Source organism: Pan troglodytes, chromosome 3, assembly GCF_028858775.2.
Source record: "Pan troglodytes isolate AG18354 chromosome 3, NHGRI_mPanTro3-v2.0_pri, whole genome shotgun sequence".
Taxonomy (NCBI): domain Eukaryota; kingdom Metazoa; phylum Chordata; class Mammalia; order Primates; family Hominidae; genus Pan; species Pan troglodytes.
This window is the reverse complement of record NC_072401.2, coordinates 164972654-164980558: the sequence shown is the minus strand read 5'-3', so window position 1 is coordinate 164980558 and position 7905 is coordinate 164972654. Positions and strand designations below refer to the sequence as shown.

General features: G+C 40.1%; 1 pseudogene; it reads left to right on the top strand.

The window, feature by feature from the left end:
• Nucleotides 1–1896: 1896 nt before the first annotated feature.
• LOC104006266 (small ribosomal subunit protein uS5m-like) lies at nt 1897–5169 on the top strand (annotated as a pseudogene).
• The last annotated feature ends 2736 nt before the right edge of the window (nt 5170–7905 follow it).

Genomic DNA, 7905 nt, shown 5'->3' with positions numbered 1-7905 from the left:
AGAGCTGTTTATGGAAGAGTCCCTGAAGGGTTAGTTGCTGTCAGTGAGTGAGCGGATGATGAATATTTTCTCAATGTGGTCCTTCTGAATTAGTCAGGGTTACAAAGACATATCAAGGCCTTTGCAGTAAGGGCAACACTTTAAATGTCCTCACAGAAGCTTATCAGATGCTTAAGGACTTATAATTAATAAGCATAAAATTAAGTTATATTTCCTGGGTATACATAGGCTAACAGATAGGACAAGTCGGCTCAGTTTTGGGGAATGAAGCAAAGAGGTACATTCATTGAATGTGGCTAACAAGAATCTTGTCTAGAGTCATAAAAGCAACATGAAACAGGCTAATGGATCAGGCTTCATTCGCAAAACCAAATACGAATTAGGCCAGTTAGCTGGCCTTGACAAAATGGTTGAGGCAGACAAAATATTACTTTGGAACCCCACGGTACACTTCCAGCTCCTTTTCTCCCTTGCCTGGCAAGCAAGGTACCCTCTAGACCTCTCTTCTCTCACCACCCTTCTCTCCTATTGACAGCTAGTTGCCCAGAAAATCCCCTCTGAAGCGTCAGCTGGAGCGTAGTTATGCCTTCCTCTTTCCTCTGGAGGTGCTCACATTTCAGCAGCGGCTCCTGAGCAAGGAGTCATTGGGGCTTTAAAATGTGGGTGACTAATGGTGGGTTTTCAGGGAGTGGCGGAGGAGTTATCAGGGAGTGACAGGCTGTTCTGCCCCCCTTAGAGCTCAGCACATGGGGAACAACTTACTTTGCTGTCTTTATTAGGCAGCCTGCATGCCAACTGCTCTCTGGAGCAGGGGCACCCAGTTGGAATCCCTTCAGCCTTCAATACTGGTTCCTAATATGGGGGATTTTAAAATCTATTGTAAGTGGTAACAATCAAATTCTCTCTCTTTCTTTCTGTTTCTCTCATTTATTTATTTTTAATGGACAGGCCAAGACAGAAATATTGAGGAAAAAAAACAAGTGTCCTCACAGAGCCCTGCAGCAACAGTATCAGTGTCATTTCAAACCGGACAGATCACTAGGGTTACAAAACAACTCATCCTTGTCAGTAACCTTAGACTTCATCACTCTTTCCCCCAAACCCTTAACCTCCCTTCACCCAGTTTCAGGGTAAAGCAAAATAATTTTAGGATGAGCTGAAAAGTGGATCCTGTAAAGGTTTATCTAAAGCATTGTCTCAGTCCTCTCAAAAGATAGCTCACATCTTTGGCCAACTGCTTTCCACATTTCTTTCTCCCCACACCAGGATGTATATTTAAAATAACATTTATTTACAAAACTGTATCTTAGCAACAGTGGTACAGCACAAGAGTGTGTTATCTAAAGCAAACCAATTCTGGTCATAAACTACATAAGCATAGCAGCCAAATGTGATTGGTAGGGCTTTCCTGAGATACCGTGAGCCTGAGGTGTCACATAAGATTAAAGCCATATTTTTCAGACTTGAGATGATTCATCATTCATGTTTAACTCAAGGGATGGGCAACACGTTTATTCACAATTATCGAAGCATAAAATTTTAGAACTGAAAAGGATATTGGAGGCTACCTAGTCTAGTCCTGTGATATTATAAGGGGGTTAAAAAAAAAAAAAAGAAGAGATAATTTGCTACCTCTGAACAACAGGTGTTTAGTAGCAGAGCTGGTGTGAGAAATCAGGTTTCTTGACTTTAGTCCAGTTACTCTAGTAATTTTTGCATGAGAACACCGGTCAGATCTTTATCCCACATGGACCTATTTAAATTCCCACATAAAATGAATGCATTGTTCTCTGAATGCATTGTTTCAACATGTGTGAATATAAATTTGACAAAGCTTTTATTTTTGTACAAGAGATAGATGATATTTTCAATTTACGTAACTCACGAACTACTAATATGACGTTTGCAGAGATCATTGAAACTGAGAATTACACATTAGACCCAAATCTAAGTGACTGCTTGTGATCCATGACAAATCTATTTTTTGTGTGTGTCCAAATTAAGGGAGACTCATCTAGTTTAGCGAGGTGCTGTTAAAAGTGCTGATTTTAGAGTCAGACAACAACAGTTTGAATCCTAGCTCTAGTTTCTAACTACTAATGCTTCCTTGGGGTAGTTGTCTGACATCTCTGGTGCCAGTACTTTCAACTAAAAAATTAAGATATATTTATATGTACGGGGCTATGGGATAATTAAATGAGATAATTTATGTAAAATGCTTTAACAGTTCCTGGCAAAGAGCTCTTATGTACATGTTAACTCTTTTCATTTGTAATGGTAAGTAAGCCATTGAGAGAACACCAGGGGTAAGTTCTAACCATATCTTTCTTCTTTTGGTCTGAGAACCTATATTCAAATTCCAAACATCAAGTTCTACTATGAAGGATACTCCAGCGGCTGTCTCACAAATCATGGCATCCACTAATACTTTATATTTTCTAATTTGTGTCACATCCTTGATCTGGTCAGCCTGTAACATTTGCATTGTTTATAAAGCTTCCATTTGAGTAGCATAAATATATTTAAAGCATCTTTACCCTTAATACTTATCTACTTAGAAAGAAGGTGCAAATGAGAGTCAAATAAGTTTGACAACTGCTCTTAAGAAACAGAACTCATCAGTGAAGGAGGCAAAGCAGGAATCCATGTCTCCTTCATCCCAGACCATGCGTTTTACAAAAAAACTACTTTCAGATCAGAACAAGTGTTTCCAATTTCCTTCTTTTCCTCACCCCAAATGATCTTGCAGAGTGTTGTGCTTCTGGTTAGAATGCCTCAACATCCCACAATTGCTGTGGGACCTTAAGGTATGAACAAAGACTATCTTTTTTTTTTTTTTTTGAGACGGAGTCTTACTCTGTCGCCCAGGCTGGAGTGCAGTGACGCGATCTCCGCTCACTGCAAGCTCCGCCTCCCGGGTTCACGCCGTTCTCCTGCCTCAGCCTCCTGAGTAGCTGTGACTACAGGCGCCTGGCACCACGCCCGGCTAATTTTTGAACAAAGACTATCTTAAAAAATGTCACCCAGCATTTTTGCTACACATGATTTTCTGAACCTCATCCTAGACCTACTGAATGAGAATTTTTCAGAGTTGGGCATTTTAACAAGTTTCAGTTCATTCTTATACACACTGAAGAGACGCACCTGCCAGCGGGATAAAGTCTCATTGCTTAGCTTCAAATACAAGGCCCTCCACATTTGGCTCCAGCCTACATCTTCATACTTATCTGAGCTGCAATTCCCACCATTGATCTTCAGCAAATTCAGTAGGTCTGACCTTACCGATGTTTACATTCCTCAGGCCTTTGCACTCATTATTCTGTCTGGAAAATCTCTCATTTCCCACCCATCTCCACCTACTCATCAAACCGTAACCATTCCTGAAACTAGATTAGGCTGCTCCTACTTTTCCCAGCCTTTCCTCTATCCCTAGAAGCAAAATCGATTACATCTGCAACTTCTTCTAGGAGCATGTGTATTTATCTGTCTGTTTACACCCTGTGCCCTCAGTTTTTAGATACAAGGGAACCAATAAACATTTGAAGAAAGAATAATAAGATGCATACGGATGTGATAGCTGTCACGATGGTACTTCTGCAAATCGCTTAGTTGTAATCACATACAGACTACTTGACTATGGAGTGCCATCATTTCCAGATGACACCATTGTTGCCAAAATATAAAACAATTATAATATTCATGGTGATATGCGTTAAAAATGTATTTTCAAAACAAATAAGAACCCTCCTTTTAGTCAATATCTGCACCAATTGGAACAATATCAAAAGTTTTTCTTTCCTCTTCTTCTCTCGCTGTCTTTTTAAAACTCTTTTTCTGGGTGAGTGCTGCCTCCAAGGATTAGAGACTTACTTCTAACATGAACAAGCAGCTTTCATGGTTTTACTAACATTATACACTGATGAGAAGATTTGGAAGCACTGTCTTTTATCACATTCTTCCATCTTTTTTTTCTTTTGCTTGTAACAGACCAGATCATTGTTTGCTGACCAGTTTTATTTGAGTTTTCAATTCAGTTCCTCAGGAATTTGATACTGATTTTATAGTTGCTGCACTTTTAGGTGACTGTCTAGGAAATTCCACCGCAGATGAGCTGTGGAAAGGTGTTTTAGCAGAGACTGGTGCCGGAGCAAGAAAAGGAAGAGGCAGCAGAACTAAAAAGAAGAGAAGAAAGGATTTGAACAGGGGTCAGATCATTGGTGAAGGGCATTATGGTTTCTGTGGCCTGGTCTGAAGGTCTCTCTTATTAAAAATGGAGCAGTACAGATCATTGCCCAAAAAAGCAAGGAAGAACAGGAGGAGGAGGACAAGATGACCCAGCAGAGAGAAGAATGGGACCGGAAGAGGAGGATGAAGATAAATGAGAGCGAGGATGCAGTGGAAACTTGTGGGGAGGCATCAGTCTTAGCCCTCTGACCCTGGTCCCAACAGAGAAACATATGGTAATTTTGATACTAGGATACGTGAGGTAGGAAATGTTTTCAATAGGACAGCAAAAGAGGGAAGAAAGAGATTGGTAGGTGTCCTGCAGGCTGTGGGGAATGGACAACGAGCTTCAAGTTTTGCTGTTGTGAAAGCCACTAAATAAATAGATAGATGCTTTCAGAAAAGCAAAGAATAGAGCAATTCACTATTTGCATTATATAGAACGATATGAAGACCATACAATATTCCATGATATTTCCTTAAGATTTAAAAGGAGGCATATCAAGATGAAGAAACAACCCAGAGGTTACAAGGTCTGCTGCCACAGGGCCATCAACACCATATGCCAGCTCGCTGGCATCAAAGACATGTATGCCAAGGTCTCTGGGTCCATCAGTATGCTCCCCCTCACCTGGGGCCTCTTCCATGGGCTCTCAGTCAGAAACCTGTCAACAGCTGGCAGGTAAGAAGGGCCTCCAAGTTGTGGAATTCTGGGAGGAATGTGACCCTCTGCCTATCGTGGTTTCCTCCCCAGGGGGACCTTGAAAAAGGAGCCAGGTGATGAGGTTCCACATATCAAACTGGACTTAGAAGAAGTGAATGCTCTACAGGGAATGTGGTGCTCTGTGCGGTCGGGTTTCTAGAGAGCCGCCACGTAACCTCTCGGGCCTTGTGCAGCCAGTGCCTGGTGCTGCCCAGCACCTAGGAAAGACTCAGCCCCTCACACCCCGGGATGTCACCTGGTTTTTTGTTTGTTTGAGGAGAGTTTAACCTTTAAATTGTTTATACATAAATAATTATAGCTTTAAAGACATCGGTCCTTTATTTTACTGCCACATAATGGTTGCTAAAGCAATTTATTATGAACATGCCTTTGTTGAATACAGATATACAGCAAAGGTGATAAATAAAATCAGATCCTGAGAAAACATCCTTGAGTTAGACAAGCGTGAAAATGACCTTAGGTATTATCAAAGACCAGTAATTTGTTACTTTTGTAAAGGTCAATTTTTCATAATATAATAAAGACAGAATTAAATCAATATTATAATAGAAATGCAAACTAAGCTTCAGGAACATTTTGGGGATAGCAATAATGCTGACTTGGGAATTTAGAGAGGACTACAAGGAGGAAGAACCATTTGAGTTGATGTTTAAATAAGAATATGAAATATAAGAAAATGGAAAAAATGGGATGTGGTTAAAGTTTAGGAATTTTATCTTGGAGGCCATACTTTGTCAGTTGATATGATCTGGCTCTGTGCCCCCACCCAAATCTCTTCCTGAATTGTAATCTGAATTGTAATCCCCACATGTTGGGAGAGGGACCTCATGCGAGGTAACTGAATCATGAGGGCAGTTTCTCCATATTCTTCTTGTGATAATGAGTAAGTTTTCCTGAGATCTGATGGTTTTATAAGGGGCTTCCCCCTTTGCTCAACTTTCATTTTTCTCCTTCCTGCTGCCATGTGAAGTACATGTTTGCTTCCTCTTCCGCCATGATTGTAAGTTTCTCGAGGCCTCCCCAGCCCTGCTGAACTGTGAGTCAATTAAACCTTTTTCTTTATAAATTATCCAGTCTCAGGCAGTTCTTTATAGCAGCATGAGAATGAACTAATACACCAGTATTGTTCTATTTTGTTAAATGCTAGAGATTAGTTTATAGGAGAAGATCCCCTTAGAGGCCGGGCGAGGTGGCTTATGCCTGTAATCCCAGCACTTTGGGAGGCCAAGGCAGGCGGATCACCTGAGGTAAGGAGTTCAAGACCAGCCTGGCCAACATGGTGAAACCCTGTCTCTACTAAAAATACAAAAATTAGCTGGGCGTGGTGGCAGGTGCCTGTTATCCCAGCTACTCGGGAGGCTGAGGCAGGAGAATGGCATGAACCCGGGAGGAGGAACTCGCAGTGAGCCAAGATCGTGCCACTGCACTCCAGCCTGGGCAACAGAGTGAGACTCCATCTCAAAAAAAAAAAAAAAGAAAAAGAAAAATCACCTTAGAATGGCCTGCAATATTTGTACTGGAAATTGACTACTCTATTTATAACTTTCCACAGAGTAGCAGATGCTCTGATGAGGGTACATTAATGAATATCACAAAATACGGATCTAAAAGTGATCAATGTACAAGGTGCTGTTTTCCCAGTTTCTTTAAAAACAAAGGAAAAAAATCAGCATTTATTTTCTCCGGGATAAAAAGCTATTATTGACTAAACAGTAAATAAAAATAAATGTGCATGTCTTTTACCTTTTCACTGCTTTATATTTTAATCAAGAAATAATCCTGAAGATTGGAATTGCTGCCATGTGGGAACAAGGGTTTCCTGGACAGCCAGCAACTTTTCCTCCACACAGCACAGACTCTGAAATCATCCGTTCTCAGCACCATTGCTCTTTGCAGCTGTGCTCCTTCTCCCTGCTTAGCATGCCTGCTGTTTCCCACATGGCTGAATCAGCAAGTCCCAGACTCTGCCTGCTCCAACTAGCACTGTTCTTCACCAGCTATCAGCTACTGTTGCTTCAGGTGGTTTTTTTTTTTTGCTCTCTTGGTATAATTAAACTCCATCAGTCACCCAAGTATTTCTAGTGTTCGTTAATTAGCTTTATTAGTTTTAGAAATGAAAATCTAAAGGAATTCTTTGTAAACATAAACCAACAAAATTTGAGGAAAAAACGTAAAAGGAATTTAGAAAGCGTGGATCTCAATAGAATTAACTGAAGTCATCCTACTCCGCCTAAGTGACTAGTTTGCAGTTTTAGTAACACCTTACAGAGTAAAAAGGCATGTGTGATATTTATAAGTAAAATAATTTAATTTGAGATATGTAAGGTCTGTGATGATCTAAATAAAATATAAGGCAGTGCTACTAACAGTAAACCCAAAATAAATTTATGAAAGCACAATCAAAAGCACTCTACTGTTTCTTTTGAACCATAACAAACAAGTCATTATTGGACATAGTTCTAACACCACCAGAGGGTACATCACTTCTAACAGAGCCAAATGTCCTCTAATATGTTAAAAGCAATCTGGGTACCATCCTGGCTGAAGTTTTCACATAAAATTCAATGTTCAATAAGTACAACTTTTTCTTTAGAGCATTCTTTTCATTAATTCATTCATAATTCTCTGCCTGTTCATCATCATCTGAGATTGAAATATGTGTTCACTAGAAAATACACTGCAATTGACTAACAGATAAATTAGAAGCTATGACTTTCCTTTTCGTTAATTTCCAAGGGAGCTTTTTAAAAGATAGAGTTGAATTAACTTTTGTGCAACATAATTTTTATATTTGAATTCTTATTTTTAAAATAAACTGATACTAAAGAAGTGGGGTGGGCATAGTGGCTCATGCCTGTAATACCAGTGACTCGTGAGGCTGAGGTGGGAGGATCACTTGAGGCCAGAAGTTCAAGACCAGCCTTGGCGATATAGAGACACTTCATCTCAATAAATAA